The following is a 25,849-nucleotide window of genomic DNA, read 5'->3' as shown; positions in this document are numbered from 1 at the left end:
TGAGTTGATTACTCAACTAAGACCCAACTCCACTATATTTATTTAACAAGCAAAGATACAAAAACTTGGAGGTAATCAATCCTTTCAAATCTTCACTGAGCCTTTTTGGAAGACAAGATACTAATCGTGCTATCACTTTGAGTAGCGACTAATTAATCTGACTACACCTGCTTATGCATTAGTTTTAAAGGACTGTGCACTCGTCGATTGAGGTTTCCTTCTAGGAGGTTTCGAATGCAATTCAAAATTTAATCCTTGCAGATTTTTCTCAATAGTTTAATGCTAAGTTGGACCTGTATTATTAAAGTTACAATTTCAGTTACAATTTTGAATAGGTACAATATCTTATGAAATTTTAAATACATTGCATAATTTGTGTTTTAAACATTATATATAGAAGTTCATAAGTACTTCTGTTTTCATAAATGTTTCTCGTCGCTGATTAGTAATGGAGATTTTAAACAATTTTTATTAAATCAGCGTCAAAATTTTCTGTTTGATATATTAAATAATTCGGTTGATTTCTCTTACAAACTTTATAGTCTTCTATTTTACTAAATTTTTCTAAATCTGTCTTGCTAATCGGTACGTATTCAGTTTTCGTTTCTCATATGATTTCTTATCAATATTTGTTCCCCAACTGTAATTGTCTTTTTATCAGTCAGTATTTTTTTTCTTTGATTTTTCTTCTTGTAACATGTAATTGGTTTTCATGTTCTAATTATTTTAATTCGTTTTTCTTTACGAGATTCGTTATTTTGTTTGATGTTTCAAATGCTTCTCTTGCTCTTCTGCCACTGTGTAGTTCAAACGAAGAAAATCTTGTAATTCCGTTCATTGTCATATTGTATGTTAACATTGCTTTATAGGTGACTGCAAAAACAAGTGTCTCATTTTGTTACGTTTTGTCCCCATTTTTGAAACACATGAGATGTCTTGTGTCCACATATTTGAAACAGATATTTGTCTCATTTTAAGACGTTACAAAGTGTCTCACACATTTAGCACTTCATTTTGAGACACGATATGTGTTTCGAGTATCCGTCTCACAGTAAGAAGACATTTAATGTGTCTTATACGCATTGAGTCACATTTAATGTTTTAAAATGAGACACGAGGTGAACTTAATGTTTTTCATTTTGTTTAAATCGTTGATATAAATCACATGTTTTGATAAAGTCTTCAACATCTTTTGTAATATTGGGCCAGTTTGTCATATTTCTTATCTTCTGTACTGTAATATTCTTAGAATAGTGTCCTCCTAATATTCCTTCATGTGCTTCTGCTAAAATTTTTCTTCTATTTGTTTCAATGTGTTTCTTTATTAAATATATTTCCTTATCACCACCTTTTCATATTTTTTTTTATTTTTTATTTATTTTTTTTATTTTCCATATTTTTAAGAACTCTTGATATTATTTTTCATCTATATCTTCGTAAATAATTCTTAATCTTTCTTCTCTAGTTTCTTTTTCTAAAAATTCTGTTAATTGCTCATTCATCACCTGAGGACTAATTTTTATTGTCATCTTCTTCTGTTTCTTCGTTCGTGATCCAAATTTCTTTTATCCTTGTTGGTCCAAATTCTCGTCTTATGATTAACTGTTCGGTTTGTTCTATTTCGTTTCTTTTCAATCGTATTTTATTCGCGTCATCATTTTATATTTGAGGTGTATCTCTTATCCATTGTACTTCTGTTTCTGCATGGATTTAAACATTTTTCTCAATTATTGTAATTCAGAAGATGCTTACCCATGGTACGTTGTGGCAGATTTTATAAAAAGTGTTTGTGTAACCTAGAAATTTTAGAGATCTTCCAACATCATCAATACAAAATTACATAGCACTCGCCAGAGTTGAGATAGTGTCGTTCGGGGCCATCGATTTGTATACAATTACCCATATTTGAAATTTTATAAACCCAGTTCGTTTCTTAATAAGAACTTCTTAATATTAAACTTCTTAATATTAATTATACTTACACATAAAAGGAGCAAACTAATAAGAGATTACACTGCACCGCTTACCTGCAACAAAAATGTTAATTATTTTTTATTAATAATGAAATTTTATCCAAGATGTATTAAAAACTTTTGAACTTCCAAATCAAGATCTGATGAAATAATTAATTGAAATTCCGTAAATGAAGAATTTGACGAGAAAATATTAAAGCTTCTTTCAAACATAAATTTCGTAAACGCAATCTTTGTGTTCCACGCAGTTATAGAGATGAAAAGCTTTATATTGCAGATAAAGTTCGGAGAATCGTGAGAGACAGCAAAATAGTAGAATGGAAGCAGAGGAGTTGCGGAAAATAAAAGAACAGGAGAATGAAATGTTTTACAGTAGTGTGGGTAATTCTGTGGATAATCTTAAACGATTGCCTGCCAAACTTTATCGACATAAATCATCCAAATCTTTAATAAAATTGAGTTTTCCATTCCTCTATATTAGATTTTCTGCAAGGCATTGCCCAGTAAAAAAAACTAATTCAAATGAATTGAAACGAATTAACATTTTTGGTAGGCTCCAATTCGTATTTGTCACAAAGCGGGATTCACTCAAGCTCTTTGTATATTCAATTGAATTTAATTCAATATGTACCAATTTGTCCAAACGAATTCGCATTCGAAAGAAATGGCCAAGGAATGCATTGAATTCGTGCTAACGAATTGAAAAAAATTAAAGGCTCAAAACTTGTCCAGTGAATTGGTACGGATAGAAGGTTCGGAAGTTCAATACAGTTTCACGAATTCAGGAAAATTGCATCATGGCTCCAATTCGTATTTGTCACAAAGCGGGATTCACGAAAGCTCTTTGTGAATTCTTTTTAATTCATTTCAATTAGTTTTCGTTTACTGGGTGTTTATCCCTGAAATCAATACTAAAAGTATTTTTTTTATTTCATTTTCAGAAATTAATTATAACTTTAAACAACTTATTACCATCTTTGAATATAATAAGTCATTTCAAAGGAGTAACTGTATTGTTTATATCAAGATTTGAAGTAAATGTCCTCAAAGAAGGTTAAATGCTCGTGGATTTAAATTAGAAATTCCCTTTTGTAAACGACTATCATTTCCCTTCATGTTACTTCCATTACTGTAACTTTGTTCATGTAAATCTTCAGTGGAGGAATTCATTTTTTTCCTCTTTTAATATTAATTTAAATTTTAAACGTACAAAATCCTTTGGTTTTAATGAGAGATACAAATTTTGAAATGTGTTCTTTTATAGAAATTTTACCAACTTTACTTTCATCTCGAACGAGTAGTTTGAAATATTAATTATTCAAAAGACCAATATCAACGAATCTAATTATAATTTGTTCCAGTTCACCTATATGTGATGTAGGTGCAATGAAGAATGTTACAGAATTATTTAATTTCATGAACTAGAAAAAATTATTGCTTTAATGGCAACAGGCAAAGAGTTTATATGTAGGATATTATTAACTGTTTAAGAGATTTAATAAAAGTTTTAATTGGTCGAGGTCGTGCAATATCATCTATTTGTATGGAGAGTGAGGTAACGATCGTTTGATGGTTAATTACTATTAATCGACGGTTAGCACGTTGCACAAAATTTCAATAAGATAATTAACCGTTCCTTTTCCGTTGAGTTCGTTGACAACAAATCGATTGCACAAAGAATAACAATTGGTCAAAACAATTTTAGAATCTTACGTCTACCCGAATTCGATTGCCCATGACGAACTCTTAAACCGTCCAAGTCTCGCTGAAGCCGGGTTCGAAAGACTTTAGTGGAGAGAGTTAAAGATTAGGAAATAAATCCTCATATTAGTCAATAAATCGACTGAAACTTGGAATAACTTTAATGTCATTGCACCCTCTTATTGTGCTTAACTCATCATATTCGTTGCAACCTATTATTTTCCTACTGAGGTTTTGGCACTAAAGACCTTCTGGAAACGGTTACCTTTCGGTTTTATCAACAGACTACACTTTGACTAATGACCCAAAAGAGTCTTTGATACTTTTAATTTATTGAGTTAATACATGAGAGTTGGGAAATTATTCCTCTATTTCATACTTAGCAATTATTTCAGTTCAAATAAGTTTTTTGATTCTAAAAAAGGATATGAAATTTTTGGATTCTCAAGGGTGTAAAATAATGATGTGCACACAGAGAGATTTCCTTATGAATTATTAAAACGTTTGCAAAACTCTGACATTTTCCATGTAAGTTCGTTTATTCTATTGAATGTAATATTTTGTGGTGTGTAATTTTATGATAAAATAATATTTTTATAAAAATTAAGACAATTATCATTAAGCGGAATTTGAATGTAGATCAACAATTACTGCCCTAAACATGCAATTTGATTTCTTCGGGAAATTCCCAGGAAAGTATTTATATCCTATTTTCTGTATTCGGAATTAGTCGTTTTTAATCGTGATCAAAAGCATGTACTTTTCTTTTTGTATTGTTTACGTTGTACGTGTAGCTTGAAGGTTCCAGAGAGGGGTTCGTCCTGAAGTACAGAAGAGAACGGAAAGGTGACAATGGCTCGATGCTTCACGTAGAGGTATATCGCGGCATATGTGTATGCATCATTGGTAGGTGCGACTCAAAACAATAGACGACTTTTAATTTTGAATTGTAAACACTTCACACTCACGAGTTTATGACAATAGTAACTTTAACATTACAAATCTTGGAATAAAAAGATTGTTTCTGGGATAAAAAATGTAACATTATACCTGTCTTCCAATAAAACTAAACTAAAAAGACATCCATTGGGACGTTTTTGCAATTATCTAATTTATTTATTGGAATAGATTGTAAATATAAATGGGGTCAATAAAAAATTATATATCTGATTTTTAAACTTATGTACCCAAGGAAAAAAAAATTTTTAGGACTATCAATTTCTCAGTTTGAAAACTTTTGGATCATGGCACAGAATTTGAAAGTTGCATGAAATAGCAGAAATTTCAATTTTAACGAAAATTCGTTGAAGTCTAAAAAAAAGTTATAGCATTATTTTTAAGACGCACTTTTCCGGAATGAAATGCAACAGGCGATGGGGAGAAAGTGTCAAATCGTTTAAGCCGAGGGGTAGAAAAGCAGATACGCGAAATAGCATCGGCTCATCCAACTGGAAATCCAATCAGGTCTTCACTTCACGTGAAAATACACAATCTCAAAACCCAGATAGAGTTTAAATAAAATTTCTCGCTATTTTTAAAATAAGTCATCTATTTTTTTTTATATTAATTATTATATTCCGAAATGATTATTAAGTGAAGGCTTATACTGGGATAAAGTAATATGTAAAGGTGAACGAGTATACCTAAAATTATTTAGATAAGAGATTATGATTCTGCTTGAAATATGGACGGTTTTATTATAGAAACCGGCTTTTCTACAGAATGGCTTTGCTCCCGGAAATATTAAAATCCAAAAAGACCTTGTAACTTTTTTAGCAGTAAGGAGGGAATTCATTTTCAAAATTGCTGATTATATTAATAATCCCTTGTGTTTGCAGGATTGAAGATAGTGGATTAATAAATCAAGAAGTTTTTTTAATAATTGAATTCGTTAGCAACTCATCGCTTGGGTGCATTGTTAGGGTTAATAATTAATAACAGAAAGCAACCTCAAAAACCTTAAATAGGTACTGGCACATTTACTTATTGATTTTCAATGCTCTTCCAAATCTAAATCCAGAAGGCAATCTTGCTCAAAAGACCTCATTAGGATGCCTTTTTCCGGATGTCGTCTACTTTAAAACAGACTAAGTCCTTTGTGAATGTAATTAAGTAGCAAAGATATTTGTGGATTCTGACTTATTTTACCATATAATTTACGAAAGGAAAGAGAAGCTGTTTATTGGACGTGAAATATATTGGAAATCCAATTATTGTGACCTACTTATCGAAAACAAAAATATTTAAAAGTTACATATCAGTATTAAATTGTCAAATGCAAAAACATTTTAAAATCAATTTCCCCAATAGGAACATTTTCAGAATCTATTATTTCAATGTAGCCTGAAAAATGTTTTCAAACAAATGTTGTCAAATCGAAATTTGAAACTGAATGTTTGCTAATATAAGAGTTGTGTTAGTTTTAAATTGAGACATGTCTTTTTTGTTTTTTTATCCGGGTATCTAACGACCTAACAGATTTTCCGCTGTGAACACCAGCGTAATCTTTATAATTAATTGGGAGACGATGCTCATCCTTTCATTAAGGGATAATGAATAATTTTTGTCAGTTGTAAAAATATTGTCGTATTTTCATTTGGTGCTGAATACGACAGACACTCAAAAAGAAGGATAGAGGTCAATGTTTTTAGCGAGAACTATAGCACCCGGATTGCGCCGGCGTCACATACCCAATCATAACAGTATTTCATCAAACTGATCTCAAATTTTAATAAGTTTCCAAGTTTCCATATTTCTTAATCACTTGGGGAACAATTTTTTTGGTACTTCAAACACTTTTTATTTCCTAGAAAATTATGTGCGACTGCCTGGAAACTTAACCAAGCTACTTCTTCCAATTTATTTATTTCTGAAATGAAGGTTCTATTTCTAAACGGAACTCTAATTAAAGTCTATCAAACACTCCTGTTAATTTACCTGCGGATATTTTTGGGAATTTCGTTTGAAGTTGTACTGGAAGCACTCATCAGTTTTATCAAGAGCTTTGACCTATGGCTTCATGGCAACCAACCTTTATATGCAGAAGAGGAACCAAGACCTTAAATGGTTTTGCCAAGGATTTATATCTCATTTTGGACTATTATTTCTGCAAAGTTTCATAGAATTCGGAAGACCGAATGAATGAAATGAAATGGATGAAAGACAATGAATTCGGTGACAAATGACAATTTTTAACGGAGTCTTCACCCATTTTCTATATTAGAAGAACCAGTATCTCCGTCTATGAAAGTTTTTTCAAAGCATATACAGTAGAAGCTTTTCTTAAGATTCTAGAGGATGCTTCCTTGAGACGGATATTTTAAACTTCCTGGAAGCTTCCTGTAAAATATCGTGCTGTGTGGGGAGTTACTTTAGCATTTATTTTGTCAGGAAGATATCCTATAATTTTATTTTTATTGTCTATGCAAACCAGACTTATTCATATTTTTCTTCTAACTATGAGAGAGTGCTTTAAAAACTTTTAGCAAGTTTTCAGTGACATATTTGTACTCATGAAAAGTTTGATGCGAACTCGCAACACAAACTTTATGAAAAAATTTTGCCCTACATAGGTATTTGCATAAGTTCTGAACATGCCATATACAAATATTGGTTGTCTACTGATTTAAATTAAAGACGCATATACTTGAATCTCTTTGAATATGATGGAGCAAACTGAAATTATTGCAAAAATATTTTTAATGGATGTTGTTCATTATTATTTGCTTTTGATTAAAAAGTGTAGTCCTTTTTAAATCCTACCCTTCGTGACAAAAACTACCCTTTTAGAAAAATAATTGTAAATTTTAAACCATTAACATTCGAACAAAATTGAAAGTATGTATACGAATAAATACACGGAGAAAATTTATTCCTGAAATTTTACTGAATTTAGTTCGGTAAAACTGGGATGAAGTGTCAAAACAGTAATTTTTCAAGAACTAGACTGTAAAAGAAATTGCATTGAAAAATAATGTAAAAATCATAAAGCTCACGATACATGTATTAGCGCTTCACTTACAGTTCGGTAAAACGTAAGCCAAGTGCTCGCTACATTCATATTTATTGAATAGTTCGGTAAAACGTAAGATAAAGTCTTCGGTAAAACTGACGAGTTGCAATTTATTGAATAGTTCGGTAAAACGTAAGATAAAGTCTTCGGTAAAACTGACGAGTTGCAATTTACTGAAAGTTCGGTAAAACTTGAAGAACAAAAATAAAAAATAATGTTACTTCAGTATATCTATATTAATACTGCCGTAACTCTCAATTTACCTACTTTAATCACTACCTAAACCCCCTACAATTGTTTACGAACAAATACTAATTGATACACCTGCCTACAGTACATTCTAAACGCATACACTAATACACACATCGCACGCTTTACATTAATGCTTCAGAAAGTTTCAACTGTCCTTATATATTAATCTCAATTTTATTTCACCGCTTGTGAGAAAGATTCAAATTAATAAACTATCGTTGTACAAAATTAAAAATTATTTATATTAATGAATCATTTCTAACTATATTCAAGGTCAATTTATGAAATATTTTTTAATTATGTTTTTATTAATATAAAGAAAAATGTTTAAATTTGTATTTAATGGAATAAAACAATAATATATAAAAATCCTTATTATTCTTAAATTTTTGTGTTTAAAATTAAAAATATACATATTAAAAGTGCAAGTTGGAAATTATTAAATTAATTAATAGAAAATTAATCTTTCTGAAATATTAAATAATAATTGTGAGGTATTAAAAAGCGAAAAGGAAATAAGCAAGTAAGCAAATAAAGAATAAAGTAAGCAAGAAGGAAATAAGCAAGTAAGAAAGTAAGCAAATAAGAAAGTAAGTAATCAAGAAGGAAATAAGCAAGTAAGAAAAGTAAGCAAGGAGGAAATAAGCAAGTAAGCAAAGTAATCAAGAAGGAAATAAGAAAGTAAGCAAGTAAGCATATAAGGAAGTAAGTAAGCAGAAAGGAAACAAGCAAGTAAGCAAGAAGGAAATTAGGAAGTAAGCAAATAAGTAGGTAAGCAAGTAAGCAAAGTAAGCAAGAAAGAAATAAGCAAGTAAGTATGCAAATAAGAAAGTAAGCTAGTAAGCAAGCAAGTTATTTCCTTTTTGCTTACTTGCTTACCTACTTATTTACTTACTTACATACTTACTTATATGTTTAATTGCTTACTTATTTATTTCCTTTTTGCTTACTTACTTATGTTTACTTGCTTACTTACTTGCTTTCTTGATTGCTTGCTTACTTACTTACTATTATTCATATTTAATTAAAATGAATAAATTATATGTTAAAAAAATAAGTATGTTATTGCCATTTTATATTTTCTTTTTACTTGATTTAAAAGCATTTATTACATATTTGGCAATTAATAAGTGTTTAAAATAATTAATTGAATTTTAATTTAAATAATAATAAAATGATTATTAATTAAGTCTAAATAAGTTGGAAAAATCAACTATTAGTGTGAAAGTCTTTCATTCGACTGCGGGACACTTGAAATAAAGTATTTCAATCCAGAAAACTAAAACTTTAGGCAAGTCAAAGAAGTTTTACCGAACTATTCCTGAAAACTAACACTTTAGGCAAGTCAAGAAAGTTTTACCGAACTATTCCTGAAACGTTAGTGCCCATCAAGGAGGTATTTATTTAATTTACATTAAACGTTCAGTTTCAATTTTTTTTCAACTTTTACAGTACTAGTTCTTAAGGAATAAAGATATCACATTAGATTTTAAATATTGTTACCGAAAAAATAATATAAAAATTATTAAAAATTACGATTATGCTACTATATCCCAAGTTTATTGAAAAATTCGGTAAAATGTAAGGAACAAATTTTCTCCGTGTATAACACCACTGTAGGGGGTTTCAAGGGGTCTTTTACGTAACTATTTCGCTATTACAATTCATGATTCCACATTTCAAAATCCACATTCCAGTTTCCACATTTCGGATTTTAAATGTGACATAACAAATTCTAAATTCTGGATTCCACATTCCAAATTTTACATCCCGTCTTCCATATTTCACATTCGGGATTCCAAATTCTACATACCAAATTATGGAATTTGAAATGTGGAATCCAGAATGTGAAATATGGAATTTCGAATCAGAAATAAGTTACGTAATCAACCACCAGGGACACTGATCACGAATTTAATGTCAAATTGACAATTTTACAGATGACAGCTGTCAAAATTTAACTGTCATCTTTTTAGAAATAAAAAGTGATTATGTTTAATGAAAATCACAGTATAAAGGTTTTTGGAGACGCTGATTCCAAATATGAAGTCAAATTAACAATTTTTGCAGCTGTCAATTTTACTGTCAACTTTTCGAAAAAGTCATTATTTTTAACAAAAATAATAGTATTAAGATTTTTCGTCGCTGATTACAAATATGATGTTAAATTAAAAATTTAACAGTTGACAGCTGTCAATTCAACTGTCAACTTTCTTAAAGAACAACTACTTTTAACGAAATTGACAGTATTATTTTAGGGATCGCTGATTATGAAAATATGATATAAAAATTTGAAATTTTAGAATTGTCTGTCAAGTGAACTGTCAACTTTTAAAAAAAATGACTTTTTTTGAAGAAAGTAACTGTTAATTTTAAATTTTCACCGTTGTTAGATTTGTAATTAGCGATTCCAGAAGCTCCCGAGTGTCGATTTTCAAGTGAATCCAATGATTTTCTACAAAACTCGTCCGCCATATTGGATCCGACATTTTGGATTTTTGCAAACCAACTTAAAATTTGCGATCAACGACCTCAAGAACCCCTAAGTATATTTATTATAAGGGGCCATTTAAGTATTACGTAAGCATATTTTTGAGGTTTTTAGACTCCCCCCTCCCCCATCGTAAGATTTTTTATATGCATTAGCGCCATTTTTTCTAATGAAAATAAGCAATGGCTAGACCCTCCTCCCCCTTAAATGCTTACGTAATACTTGAATGGTCCCTAAAAGTAAATATATTTAAAAAATTTTTTAAATTAAATTTAATGTGGAATATTTTAAAGTTACAAATCTGACATCAGATTTTAAAAAAATTCAAAATGGCGGATCCAATATGGTGGATAAAAATTAAAACTGTTTGGATTTACTTAAAATTTGTTACTCGTAAGGTTTTCAGGGTCGCTGATTACAAATTTGACATCAGATTTCAAAAATTCAAAATGGCGGATCCAATATGGTGGATAAAAATTAAAACTGTTTGGATTTACTTAAAATTTGTTACTCGTAAGGTTTTCAGGGTCGCTGATTACAAATTTGACATCAGATTTCAAAAATTCAAAATGGCGGATCCAATATGGTGGATAAAAATTAAAACTGTTTGGATTTACTTAAAATTTGTTACTCGTAAGGTTTTCAGGGTCGCTGATTACAAATTTGACATCAGATTTCAAAAATTCAAAATGGCGGATCCAATATGGCGAATAAATCTTGAAAAAATTGAACGATTTCACAAGAAACTTGTTACCCGGGGGTTTTCAGGGTCGCTGTTTACGAATTCGACATCAGATTTCAAAAATTCAAAATGGCGGATCCAATATGGCGGATAAATTTTGAAAAAATTGAACGAATTCCCAAAGAACTTGTTACACGGGGGTTTTCGGAGTCGATGATTACGAATCTGACATTGACTTTTAAAAATTCAAAATGGTGGATAAAAAATAAAAGCTGTTTGGATTTGTTTAAAAGTTTTTACTCAGAAGTTTTCGGGGTCACTTATTACGAATCTAACACAAAAAATTCAAAATGGCGGATCCAACATGTCCGATATTATGTTTAAAAAATCGATCAAAACTACTTAAAATTTACTATTCGGGGGTTTCGATGTCGCTGATTACGAATATGGTATCAAAATCGTGATAAAATGTCCTCGATACCCATAAACAAAAATTCTGAAACTAGTACTTAAGATTTTTTAAAAATTTATTCAACATATCAGGGCAGATATTTTTAATTTTTAAAATCTCATGCTTTTTTGTAATTAGGGACTTCGAAAATTCTCAAGTAGCATATTTCACGCGATTTTAATTGATTTTTAAAAAATAGTCGGCCATGTTGGATCCGCCATTTTGAATTTTTAAAATCTTATGTCAGATTCGTGATCATCGACTCCAAAAATCGCCGAGTATAACCAATTTTATTCGATTTTGTGTTCTTTGATTCTAGTATCGAGATGTCTCATTGTTTCGACAATACAACATCCTCCACAATCTTTACATTTAATTTCATATATCAAGTTTTTTTATTAGGTCTTCAAAAAGTGGAAAAATATTGGTTTCTTTATTGGAATTGGTAAAAATTCTTTTTAAATTTGAACTTTTGAAAATATCAACTTGTTGTTTTATTATATTTCCTTTTTTGTTTACACTACTTTTTGGTTTTGTTTTTTAGGACTACAAGTAACCAGAATTTCATTCAATTCAACCAGAAAAAAAGCTTCCTTTGTGTTTAAAAGGCACAAGAAGGGCACCAGACCTATATAGCAATGTACGCAAAACTTACACGATCATGAATTGGGGAGAAGGTTATGGACATATTAGAGGGCAGAAAAGAGACAACGATATAGTGGGAACGAGAAAATGACGAAAAGGGAGAGCAAAAGAGAGAGAGAGAGAGAGAGAGAGTGAGAGAGAGAGATGGAATAAAGTGCTCCAGGGCTGGTGTGGAATGGGTCGACAGTAAGTTTGGTTTGCAAGGTTGGGGTTCGACCTACCACCCCCACGCCTACGACTGGCAGAGGCGAACTGCGCGAGGGGGGTATCCACGGATCAATAGTTGGTGCGAAAAGAGATGGCCATACTCTCTGTTCTCATACTTTAGAGAAAGAAAGAATTTCCATTCTATTTCTCTCTCAACTCCATGAGTTTCAATTAAATAGAAAGAAAGAATTAAAACGTCAACTTGCTTTATTCAAAGCACATAGACAAGGACAAAACATCTAACAATGCGGCATGTTTCTGTAGCCCATTTTTTTTTTTTTTTTTTTTTTTTTTTGAATGATATAAAAAGCGTGAACGAGAGACAAAAAAATGAATAGATACCTCAAGTGAGAAGGGTAATAATAAAAAGAAATATTGAACAAATAAAGGTTTCAAATATTTACAACTTTTTCAATATTATAACTTAATTTCTAATAAAGTTTTAAAATTAAATTTATCCTTCCATTAATTTTTGCAAAATTTTAAATTTTCGAAGCAAATTCAATCACTTTTTTAAAAATTGTCAGCCAAATTGGATCCGCCATTTTTAATTTTTTAAAACGGACATCAGATTCGTAATCAGCGATCCCAAAAACCCTCGAGTAATAAATTTGAAGCAAATTTGATCACCCTTTTAAAAATTGTCAGCCATATTGGATCCACCATTTTGAATTTTTAAAAACCGACATCAGACCTTGAGAAAATTGAATTCATACTTTCTAAATTATTTTTTACATTAAATTGTATTTCGTCCTTACAGATAACAATTGATACCACAGCGTGATGCATGTTCATAATTATTTTGAGACTAATGGATCCGTATAAGGAAAGAGCAGCGCTTAAGTAATGATAAAAAACTTTACAAGATAGGGACTGTCCGCTCTATACAGAATGCCCCACATGGAAGGTTTTTTCCATAAAAGAGCGTTTAGAAGTGCCACCCTTCATATTGTGCGAATCTTTTCAATGTAGATTGTACTTTAAGTGTATAACAACTCTGACACTTGTAAATTCGGCTAAATCATTTTTTCAGTTGATAGAATTCTGTTAAATTTTGTGTACCTAAATTTAATGTAACGAATATAAAGGAGTAAAGGAAATAAATTGTCAGGAGACAATGGAAACTGCGAAAACTATACGTACTTTATCAACATATATGGGATATCTGTAGCTTCGGCTGTGTAAACAATTCCGGAGTACAATTTCATACTACTCTTTTTAAATAGACCAATGGAAGGAAACTTGGCACCGACAATGTAATGTCTTACTTCCGAGTGCTCCAACTTCAGCTAAGAGATGCTTATGGATGATTCTTCTCAAAGTGACCATACTAATTTATATGTTAACCCTTTCTTTCTCCCCTGAACATTCTGCTATAGATGAAATTGGTTCTGTTATGGTGCTACTACGCATATCCATCCTCATAATTTTATTGATAATTTATTTAAGCTCTACACTTTGAACGTCAATGCGACCCATATGCCAGCTTAATTTATGATTTTTTTCTACTTTTTTGAAAATGAATGAAGTAGAAAAAAATTTTAATGAAAAAACACAAAAAAGTTATAATTTTCCCCTTGATTAATATAAGTAGCCCACAAATTTTTTCAACCTTCCTTACGAGTATGCTAAAGTAAAAACTCGATGATAGAACGAGCGACGCGAACAATGGCCCGAAGGATGGTAGAAAAAATTAGTGAACCACTAATTTTTTGTCAAGGAAAATATCTAGCCACCTTATTTGTAACAACTAGCAAATTAGAATCAAACACACATCATGCTAGTAAAAAAAAAGTATAAAAATCTCAAATTTAAGGATTTTCGTTTTTTCGTACATTTGATAGGGGTAGTCATTTAAGTTTTGCTTCGATGAAAAAAGGCCACTACGGCATCAAAAATAGAGCAAATTTTCAAAAATTCAAATCTAAAAAATGACAGTTGCGGTCGGCATCCCAACTTCAAAGGTATTTTTGTCAAACTAGTAAAAAAAATTCTCATCTAAATTGTATATCTCGGGCTCACGAATTCCCCTATCAATAGATTTATCATACATATTGACCATCAACAAACAGATACAGGTTGGGAGAAAACTTTATTTATACTTGTTTGTTTATAGTTCATCTCAATATAATTTTATTAAAGACATATTAAAAAATTTTTTTAAAGTTCAGGTTTTTCATATTTTCCCGCAAATCACTATTCATTTCAACTCCTTCAATATAAGAATAATTAAAAAACTTAAAGTGAGCGAGTTAGATTTAAATTAAATTGGGTTAGTATGCTTTTTTTAATGAGGTCATTCCTTAATTTCGTAACTTGCATACTTTACTATGCTTGGAGAGAAATGTTTTCCACCCTTAAAGTTTTTTATAAAACGTAAAATGAAAAAAAGTCTATAGGGAACTGGACGACCAACTCATTTATTAAAATTGTTAAACAGCATTCCACAACATAAAAAAACTATTCAAAGAAACTAATCAAAAATTTTATCTAAATATAAGCACAGTAAAGTTGATGAAATTTTTTAAATTATAAATTTATAATGACTGCTGATAGAGCAGAAAACTTTAAAAAGTATACTAGTAAAAGCAATCTGCGGTAATGAAGTTTATTAATAAAATAAAATTTTGGAAATCTTTTCTTCATTGAGAACCACTTTCACTTCCTACCTTCAACATTCCACTCTCACTTCCCACCTTCCACTCCCACTTTCACTTCCCACCTTCAACATTCCACTATCACTTCTCACCTTCCACTCCCACTTTCACTTCCCACCTTCCACATTCTACTCCCACTTTCTACTTCCCACTTTCCACCTTCCACTCACACTTTCCATTCCCCACTTTCACTTCCCACTTTCACTTCCCACGTTCCACTATCACTTTTCACTCACACTCTCCATTTACCACTTTTATATCCCATTCCTAATTTCACTTTCCACTTTCAACTCCTAATTTCCACTCTCACTTCCCACTTTTAAGTTCCATTTCTCACTTTCCACTCCTAATGGTGGGATACTTAAAAATGGGAAGTGAGAGTGGAAAGTGTTAGTGGAAGGTAAAAAGTAGGAGTGGGAGTGTCAGTTGTGGTAAAACACCTTTGGCAGGAACCTGCATAGTTCACAGGGAGTGGAAAGACACCGCCCTAAGTCGGGGGTTCGTAGTGTTCTATCTAAATCTATAGAAAAATTACCATTTTGAATCAAAGTGAGAATCAATGCTGTGGGACGATGACCGTTGAACAAAAGTTTGAACGACTGATATACAGTGAGAGTTACGAATCAATTTGCGAATTACTGAAAAAGAGATAATTTGTACGAGACCTATTGTCCATGAGAGTCATACCCTTGGTAAGCTGATAGGCCAGGTACAAACGATCCACGACCTCTTTTTATTACGTACTTCCAAAAGATTAACGCAAATCCCGCTGTACAAGAATAAGTCCCTGATATTCATCTCTGTGTACCTTACCTAAATCCTAATTAGTTTGCGTCACCTCCTTGGTAATTAAGAATTTAGCGGCAGTTAGGGATTTCCAAAAAAGAAAATTCAATGAATACCTTTCGAGATATACTGCAATTGTAGGGACGATTCGAAGAACCGACGCGTGGCAATTATTAAATTAAAAGTGTTCTGATTTATTCTGTCCCTGGAAAGCAGTCAACTAGCAGTAGTTTAGATAACCGGTCCCATAATTAGATGTTAGATAATTTTTAGGTGTTAATATATTTGTGATTGTCGATCGACTTGAATTAGGAGTAGTCGCATTAACCTGGACATTTGGCCAGAGGAGGGAAGAACTGCAGAAAATCTTCTCCCGAATGCAACCGGTCTATTGACTGTCGAGTAATGAATGCACATTTGGATTGTCACCACAAACGTACAAACATAGACTCGACGTCAAACCTCCCGCTTGATATAACTCGATCGACACTCATCGCAGTAAAAAGCACCAGGAACATAGCGTACCACAGTGGTCACCCATTCGAGTGGCAACTAAATTACTATCTAACCTACCTAACTAACCTACTATCAAAAAAATGATTTAAACTGTTGATTTCCTGATGCCGCTGATTGATGCTTATCCCTTAAATCTTCATTTGAAGATCCTCCGATTTTAATAAGGAACTCTCCTTTTTAGGTTGTGTGATTAGACTTTGGATTCGCGTCTTTAAGTTTCCAACTGTGGCCTACGTTTTACATTCTTCCTAGGTCTTACATGACCTAAGTAATCTTCGTAGTGACCTGGCTAGAATGTAACGTTCTTTCTGACGTCGTTCTTTCCGTTTTTCTGATAAGCTTCTCTTTATATTCGAATCGTATGTTTTTCGCGATAATTCTGAGTTTATCTTCTTTTCAAGGACTTGGAGATAATGATCATTAGTATTATTACGTTGAAACAGTTTCATCAGAATCTACGGTACTGTCGTACTTTATCCGATAAGCAAAATCTCTGGAAGACATTATGGTCCTTGCTTTTGCTGCGTCATGTTCCGTCCTGAGCTTCTATATAAACGTTGTTAAGCTTTCTGTTTAATCTATGATTGTCATACTGTCATTCCTTTCGACTTCTGCATCTTGCTGACCTCTTCTTCTATCTTCTTTTATCTTCCATATCATCTTCTCATAACTTTAAACGCTCGTCTCTTTTTTTTGTTTCAGTAAACGATTTCTGTCTTAGCATTACTACAGAAAAAATTGCAACTGACATTTCTTTTCACACAGCTTGAAGTTGCTCTACTTTTTTCCTTTTTCACAATTCTGTGTAAGTATCTCTAACGCTCTGTTGTCCTCCTGAATTATTGTTGGGGATCGATTTTGTTCTAGGACTTTAAGGACAGTCAATTTGTCTCGCTTAAATCTTTTTGTCGGCACTTTTCTGGCGAAGGTTAAGACTCTGGCTTTTTCTCACCAATTCGCCTTTACACCTAGGAATTTTCGTTTACGTTTTTGAATAGTATTGTATGTTAAGGAGGAATGGTATAGAAATTCAAAACATTCAGAATCTTTTGATATTTTGGGAAATGATTTGCTTTTATATAATAAAATGACCCACCAAATTTCAGAACTTTTCACTAAATAGTTTACAAGTTATAAATTATTTAATTTAACATTATCTCTTATGGAGAAAGCACGAATTTGCATGTTTATCATTAAAAATTTAATACTTAAAACATTAAGAATTTCTTGTAAAAATTGTATCTTGAAGGTCAAGATTTAAGCTTTATTAATCACGAAAGTTCTTTTTTATTCACTAATTAGTTTAAAAGTAATTAATTAGTTTCTGGAAGAAAACTAATTTTATGTCAGACAAACAGAGAAAACGTGGCAACACTGCAAATATAAACTCACATGTGACAGCTGTTTAGTGGTACATAGAACCAAGAGATGGCGCCAAAGGTACCAAAAATGACAAATTTTCATTATTTTTAACCACAGAAATGCAAATCATAACACTTGACACTGTTACCAACGATCAAAAAACAAACTATTTGCATTGCGAGGTTGTCACGATTAAACGCTCATTACAAATTGTTATTTGACAATGTTTATAATTAATAACATTAATATTACAGCATAATAAGACACATATATACGTAATAATAGCATTTTTTCAAAGTTTGCAATGGAACACTCGATAAATCCGAAAATAATCTTGAGAGAATTTCAGTAACTTTTATTTTCTTAGGTTTCAAATTCGTACAGACAGTTACAAAAATTATTTTCTGCTTTTATAAAAAAAATTAATTTGATTAATTTATTATCTTTTCCCTATTTAATATATACTTTTTAATATTCATTGATGTCTACTTTTATGATTTCAATAAGAAAAACTCCTATATGTAGCTTAAATAACAAAATTACAAATTCCCCTAAATGTCACAAACTTTTGGCCCGATTAGGTATACCATTCCTCCTTAAACCTCATACAAAATATTGCGTCTACAGAACGACTTGAAATTAGAAGTACTCGCATTAGCCTGGACCACTCGTCTAATGGATTTTCTCCCCAGAGGAGAGGGACTCTGTATGAAAACCTCTTCTGAATACAACCGGTTTATTGAAAGCCGAGTTCTAATGGTATGTAGTGGACCATAATCGACAGTGCACATCATTATACCTCGATGTCAAATCTCCTGCTTGATACATCTCAAAACCTTTCGAATATAAGCTTCACAACCAGCGTCTAAATAAGGTAGTGCAAAATCATCTAAGGCAAAGTGACCTGATTCTTTGAAATCTTACCTTGTGTCTAAGGTTCTTTCCTTCCTAATTTTATGCAAAACATAATCTTCCATCATATTTTTGGTCTTCTTATACTGTCGCACTTGCATCGGGGTCCTGTCCCAAGACAAGGATAGAGTCAATAGGACAAATTCCGGCAGAGATTTTTTGCTTAGTTAAAAATTTTGCGATAAAAATAGAATCATGATCAGAATTATTATTGCTTGAACCAGCTTCAGGAAGATTAAAAAATTAAACATTAAGTTTGCGATAATTTCGATCATTCAATTCATGAATACATTCACCCATGATTTATTCCGAACAATCACCAAATCTAGAGTTAAGAGATATAATTTCATCTTTAATATCTTCCACGTCCTTTTCAAAAGATTCAACACGAGATACAGCCAATTCAATTTTCCCCACACGATCTGAAATATTATTAAAAGTTTCCTTAAGAGGATCTATTTGAATAGTGAACTGCGCCAATTGATAGGCAAACATAGCAGCAAGATCATTCTTAGTAAGAGATAAAGCAGTAGGATTCGGAAAGTTCGAACTGGAACTGCAACACTTTTTCCCATTTCTTAAATAAGCACATCCATCATTTGCAAATTAAGTGATATTTAAATATTTAAAACATTTAAATACCAAATTGGTATGACCTTAGGTGCTGCTGATGATTCCTTTTCTCTAACTTCATTCAGTATACAATCAATATTGCCACCAGAGTCTTGGGTTTCGTTACAAGAAGTTAATCCCAATTAAAAAATACCACTGCTCTAAAAGTCTTGTACTTAACATTCATCAGACGTTTATTGACAATTGTGTCAGTTATCTAGAACCCTTGAGGTCTGACATTCAACAAATTTTTGTGTTTTGTGGATAGACTGGTTTACCTACATATTACTATAGCGATGAGTAATTAGTTCTTTTCTAACATCATTATAAATTCATTTATTTCCGAATCACTTAATCTGATTATTTCGATAAAAAAATATCAACAAACTAGGATCACTTTGACACTTTAATACTGATGAACTACTTTCATAAATATCTATTTCCAGAAAAAGTTGAGCTAAAAATGCAGATGCAGAGAAAATTTTTTAGTGAATGTCCTAGAAAACGATTGCCGGGAATGCTCAGAGAGTTCTACTCCCAAAGTTATTCCGCAAGAATTCCCGAGAATCTTTTCACGTGGAAATCCTCAAAGATCATTCTCAACCAGCGTTCAGATAATCCTTAAGCCACTGTTAATCCATACTTATTTTTTCCGCACGGATGGCAGAAAATAATGAGATTCAATTAAAATGTACTAATTTTGCATACAGTAATAAAATTATATTTCTTGTAATACGTATATTTATAGATTCTTGGTTTTAATTTAATTTCCATACTCTGTATATAAAATCTATATTTGAATTCAACTCTGAATTCTAAATTGACGTTTTATTTTAAAAGTCAGTTAAACCAGGAAAGATTCTTAGAGTTGAAAATTTTCAAAAGAGAATAAAAGAAATTTTTAAAAAAGATAAAAAGGGAAATGATTCATATCTGAAAAGTACTTTAGCGGAAGTTTCTGATTTCACGTTTGAATCACGATACTCATAATTTTATCCGTAACTTCAGAACTTTTTTGCGTTAGAAAACGGAATTACAAAAATAGATAAAAAGTATTTTTCCTTGAAAGAGTTGAAGAAATTTTATTCGATTTTATGTGATACTGATACTGAAATGGAAAACAGGATTGTTTGTTTTTTGTATATATGAGTTTGGAAACAACATGCGAAAACATGAGACCTTTATGACTCACATGTTGACTCTCAAATGGTATAATATGTACTATGCGAACATAATAATTTCCAAGCTATCAATCTTACCTTATTTTACTCCATGGTGCTCAATTTACTGTAGAGAAGAATGGGTCACTGATTCGTACTTTTTATTCCATCTGGAAGAAGTTTCAGGGTTGCCACGCCAACCAAACACCACGTTTCACACTGCACTGATGTATCGATTAGTATCAAACACCAGCCCTCTATAGGTCTCTTCGTCACTTCAATGCCACCGCTTTTCCACTGAAATCACATAATTAACTTAAATCATCAACCTTTCATAAATGTAGTTGAAATTCGAATTTTCAGAAGCTCATTTTATTTATAGACATTCATCAAAAGATACTGTCGAAGACCGCAGGGTATTCTATATACAAATGCAATTTAGGATTTTATGTTAGGCTTTCTTTAGATTTATCTTAATATCTAGGGATTTATGAGGTCACTGGTTACGAATCTAAAGGAAAACTGTCGATATTCAAAAACGTTAACTATAATTTCGAATTCCGAAAGATGAAGTAGAAATGTTCTCTAATGTAGTGAACCGTGTGTAAATCAACTAATAAACCAAAAGGAACCAACCATTATAAACTCGTGGACGGTTACAAGAAGAGAAAAACAAGGAAATTGAATTAAGTGATAAACCTCCGTCGGACACTAAGTACACAATTAGCCTAGCAGATACTCAATCCACAGATTTCCAGTGGGGACTTTGCGGAGAATTGGGTATTAGTGTTCGATATCTATAGATCCTAATGCTCCTCTGGCGGTTTGTTTAACTCAGAAAATCACGATCATTTCATTGGTTACTATTTGCCAGCGCAGAAATCCTACCTATCATTTTTCTTGTTATTCTTTAAAGATCTCACCTCCTTGATTATTTATTCCTGTAAGGGTTATTAACTGGCATAACGGCGAAAATAGATGCATGTACTTCTCAATTACTTGAGAACATCCTTCTAGTGAATGCTTTCGAGAACAAAGTCGAGGAAATTATTGAAGGCAATTTTTCTCCAAATCTCTGCTTTGACTACTGCTTACATGAATTTGAAAATCGATTAAGAAGACGCAACAATTTAATCATATACGGTTTAAATAATGGTGATCCACCCCTTCCTCTTGATTCTCGCCAAGAAGACCTTGCATTACCTAAGTCTTTACTCACTTTATGCACTCCTTATTATATTGTTGACGACATAAAAATTTGACATATTGTCAAATTCTCACCGATTGTTAAAAAGCATTTTTCCAAATGACACTAAACCACTACAAATACGCACTGCATTCATGATGCTAAAAAAATCAGCACTTCTACTTCTACCTCCCGAGTTCACAGAGACATCTATCTCTCTGGAGAAGACCAAGAACTAACAACAGGAATATCAACGTATACAACGTGAATAAATTGATAGTAAGGATGTCCCAAGGAGAGAAGAATCTCAAAATCGTCTATCGCCTCGGATCCCCAATCATCATCTCTTCGTAAATAAAAGTCTTTTACACTTTTATATTATCAAAATACTCGTGGTATTAATTCTTCAGGACAATTACTGAAAAACGTATCTTAACAACTACAATTATTCTTTTTGTGTAAAGTGCTCAGCTCTCAAATTTCCGTCTCTTATATTATCTAAAATCAACTTATCCAGAATCATCTCATACAATTATGAAGTATTCTATCTGCCTACGCCATCTATTTATTTATTTTATTTATTTATTTAAACGGTTCCTAGGGCTAAAGAGTCCTTCAAGGAACAATAGATAAATACAGTTTTGAGTGGAGAAACAATAAAAAAATACATAATACAATAAAAATAATAGAAAAATTATTTAATGTAGAGTCTAATATTCATTACGCAGCATGACGTGGATCCGTAACTATAATCTATAATTGTTGTGATAAAGAAACACATAGAATATATAAAACAAACTATAACATTGATAAAACAAAAAGAAAATAAAATATTAAAAATATAACAAATGCCCTAGTAGAAATTTGTCGTGGCATGACTAGATTTATTCAAGTTACTGTACAGTTTTAGTCATGGAAGTTTAATCTAGCTTAACTGGCGAATTACTAGACAGCTACTGCATAACACTGTTAAAGAAAATATAAAGTTGAACTTGATTATTACTGCATAGAAGTCCTGTACAGTTATTTTCATGGCACTGTCGAGGCGTTCCGAGAAATGATGTTCCAAAGTTTGTCGTGGCGTTAGCGCTACCGCCAGTTTCAGTAACTAAACAGTTGTGTATTGACATTTTCGAAATATTTTCTATAAAATAAATCTTTTGGTTTTACAGTTTATAGTTTTTATAATTTTAATTTTGTTCTTTTATTTTACTGTTGACAACTAAATAACAAATTTTTTAAATTATTTAATATTAAAATTTTGATTTAATAATAAAAATTTCTTTTCAATCAAAATTTATTTTTAATGACAATTCCTTTAGAAAAAAAAAATTTTTTTAAAATTCGCTTCAATTAATTGAGTTAATTAAAATAACTAATTTTTTAAATTCAGAAGACAATTTCTTTTCAAGATTATATACTCTTATTATATGTATAAATATTAATTTAACAAACCTGTTACATACAAAAAGTTAGAATTGGTCCAATAAAGTGAGGTTATGTTTTACATTGATGAATTGACGTTGACATATGTATAGCTCTCCGATCTGAATAACAGAACTGTCTATAATTAATGACAGTAGACAGTAACAATTTATTACTAATTCCTTACGGAAAAAATAGACATAATTCTAGTTACACCCGCGAATTATTTCTTTCAGTGTATACTCTGATGTATTTATGGAAAATGTCTACACAACACTGTTCAGTTGCTGGACTGACGGTAGCGCTAACGCCACGACAAACTTTGAAACATAATTTCACGGAACGCCTAGACAGTACCATGAGAATAACTGGACAGACAGAACTTCTATACAGTAATAATCAATAAGTTCAACTTTAGAGTGTTATGCAGTAGCTGTCCAGTAATTCGCCAGTTGAGCTAGAAAAGATGAAAAAGGGAACTGCTTTACCTGCCGGTAGAGTATGGTTCTTATTTTTCCGGAATCGTCCATCGACTAGAACGGCCGTGATGCGTAAAGCGTGCGTTTAGGTATTTCGTCCCAGTGTGACCCGAGTTCGCTCCCCGAAACCGCTAGATATTTTTCGTTTGAACTGAATTAATTCTTCATATTAGGGTTTACTTATAAGTTTGTAGTGTGATAAAATAATAATATTTATTTCAGTGTTGTGCTTAATTAAAGGAAAAAGTGAATGTTGTTTAATGTAAAAAAATGACATGTGTTCAAGAATCAGTAATTTTTATATTTTTTTTTAATTATGTAGTTATTTAAAAATAATTTTACAGATAATTTATTATAAATCATTTATTATACGGAACAATAGATACACCAACAGTAAAAATATAGTTTCGTAAAATTTTAATTTATTTAATTTGTTGACAAAAAAATTTAACGTTATATTTTCAAATTTGTACGTGTTTAATACGTAACGTCAATATAAAGAAAGTTTTGACATTTCCAAGTGAATTATTTTGTATAGTTTTTCTACAGGACTGATGATCAGAAACTGTAAAATTTGACTGGACAATAACTTGAAGAAATTAGCGTGACATCACTTTATAGTTTTTAGCCAGTTTAACTGTAAAGTGCCTCGAAATTTTCCAGTGGAACTGTCCAGTGCCCTTAAAGATACTATGACAAATTTCTACTAGGGTGTATTACATACCAATAAGTTATATCAAAAATCTTATTACGTGTCTTAAAGAAGAAATCGAAAATAAGTCTTCAAAAAAAATTGCTTATGAACATTTCTAATTTCTTTCGGCAATTTATTCCAAAGCCGAGCGAGCACCCCTGACGATAAAAGATTTTTGCATCTTGCAGGTTCTATGTGTAGGTATTTTCAAATCAGCTCGTCTTCCTCGAAGCCTATTTTTATTCGATTCATCAATATTTTTAAATTCAAAGAAATCATACAAGTATGATGGAATTCTACTATCGAATATTGAATACAACATATTACCGATGAAAAATTGCCTTCTTGCTGCAAGTGTCAACAACCCAGACTTAATCCTGTATTGTGTAACGTGTTCGAACTTAGGCAAATTAAAAATAAAACGAATACACGCATTCAAGGATCTTTCCAATTTATCATTTAATTCATCTGTAACATCGTCGTATACCGGACAGCAATAGTCAAAAATAGGGAGAATTAACGATTTAACTAATAGTATACGTGTTGATGTAGGAAGGGATTCTTTGTTTATATAAAGTTGTTGCAGAACTATACAAATTTTACGAGAAATTTCAAAAACATTTTCTTTCCAAAACAAGATTCTGTCCAAAATAACTTCAAGATCCTTCACCAATTCCTTATATACTATAGGAGTACCATTTACTGTGGGAGGAGAAAGAGTAGCTATGGCAGGATTGCTGCCAGTTGCAAACACCATTGCTTGAGTTTTATCAAAATCTACCACAATATCATAACTGAACCAATTTTTTCCCTTGTCATCATATTAATCTATTATATTTAAACATAGAACTTGATTTAGACTTATTTTTATTTTCTTTATCTAATTTTACTTCTACCGTTGAGCACTACTTTGATACCTGCCTTAATAATTGTTAAATGCGGCGCTATGACAATATTTCCTTTATAAATTTATTTTTCTCCGTTTTTGCTGTAATTTGAAATTAACATATCTTATTTGCATCCTTATCTCGTTTCCCATTTATGGTCCAATATAAATGGGGGATCTTGATTTATAAATAAATAATCCTCCTTTAATACCATTCACTTCAGTTAATGTATAAATGGTGAAGAGGAGAAATTAAAGATAGAAAATGTAACCAAATATAAAATAATAATTTATGTTAAATGTTACCTTTATGTAGTATATTTGAATTGAAGATATTTGCTAAAACGTTTCAGTAAAATTAAAGTTTAAAATATAACTCAAATCCCTAAGTGTCCTAAAGTACAAAAATAACGTTTACGAAAAGAAACTGAAATTTTATTAAAAAGTCTACAAGGTAAAATATGCGACCGCCTCGAACATTACTGGATTTACCATATGAGTCAGTTGGCAAAGCACATAAAACAGTAACTCATAAAGTAAATTCAATCATGCCCGTCACATCTGATATTTTACTTTTTAACAAAATTTCCCCATTTCCCTTCTCCAACAATTTATATTTTATGACAAACACTTTTAACATATATTGTGTGAAAACTTCGCTCATGAAACCTCAATTTCAACGCCACAAGAGAAAAGTATTTTACGCAAGCAGAAAGTTTTCAGAAAATATCCAAATGAGGATTAAACACCAGATCGCAAC

The 25,849-nt window shown here is 31.4% G+C and overlaps 1 protein-coding gene across 9 annotated transcripts in view; it reads right to left on the bottom strand.

The window, feature by feature from the left end:
• LOC122501476 (kazrin) overlaps positions 1–25,849 on the bottom strand; it is a 131,790-nt gene that overhangs the window by 85,994 nt on the left and 19,947 nt on the right. For 8 of the 9 annotated variants that reach the window (XM_043610965.1, XM_043610963.1, XM_043610967.1 and 5 more), the window contains exon 2: positions 20,519–20,716. The gene's annotated coding sequence lies outside the window, so the exon portion shown is untranslated. Of the gene's footprint in view, positions 1–20,518; positions 20,717–25,849 lie in introns of those variants that run through there. The other variant, XR_006301570.1, reaches the window with a different exon arrangement.

The sequence above is a fragment of the Leptopilina heterotoma genome, unplaced genomic scaffold, assembly GCF_015476425.1.
Source record: "Leptopilina heterotoma isolate Lh14 unplaced genomic scaffold, ASM1547642v1 Lhet_21, whole genome shotgun sequence".
Lineage (NCBI taxonomy): Eukaryota > Metazoa > Arthropoda > Insecta > Hymenoptera > Figitidae > Leptopilina > Leptopilina heterotoma.
Note: the sequence above shows the minus strand (reverse complement) of the source record. Positions and strands in the feature narration are given on the sequence as shown.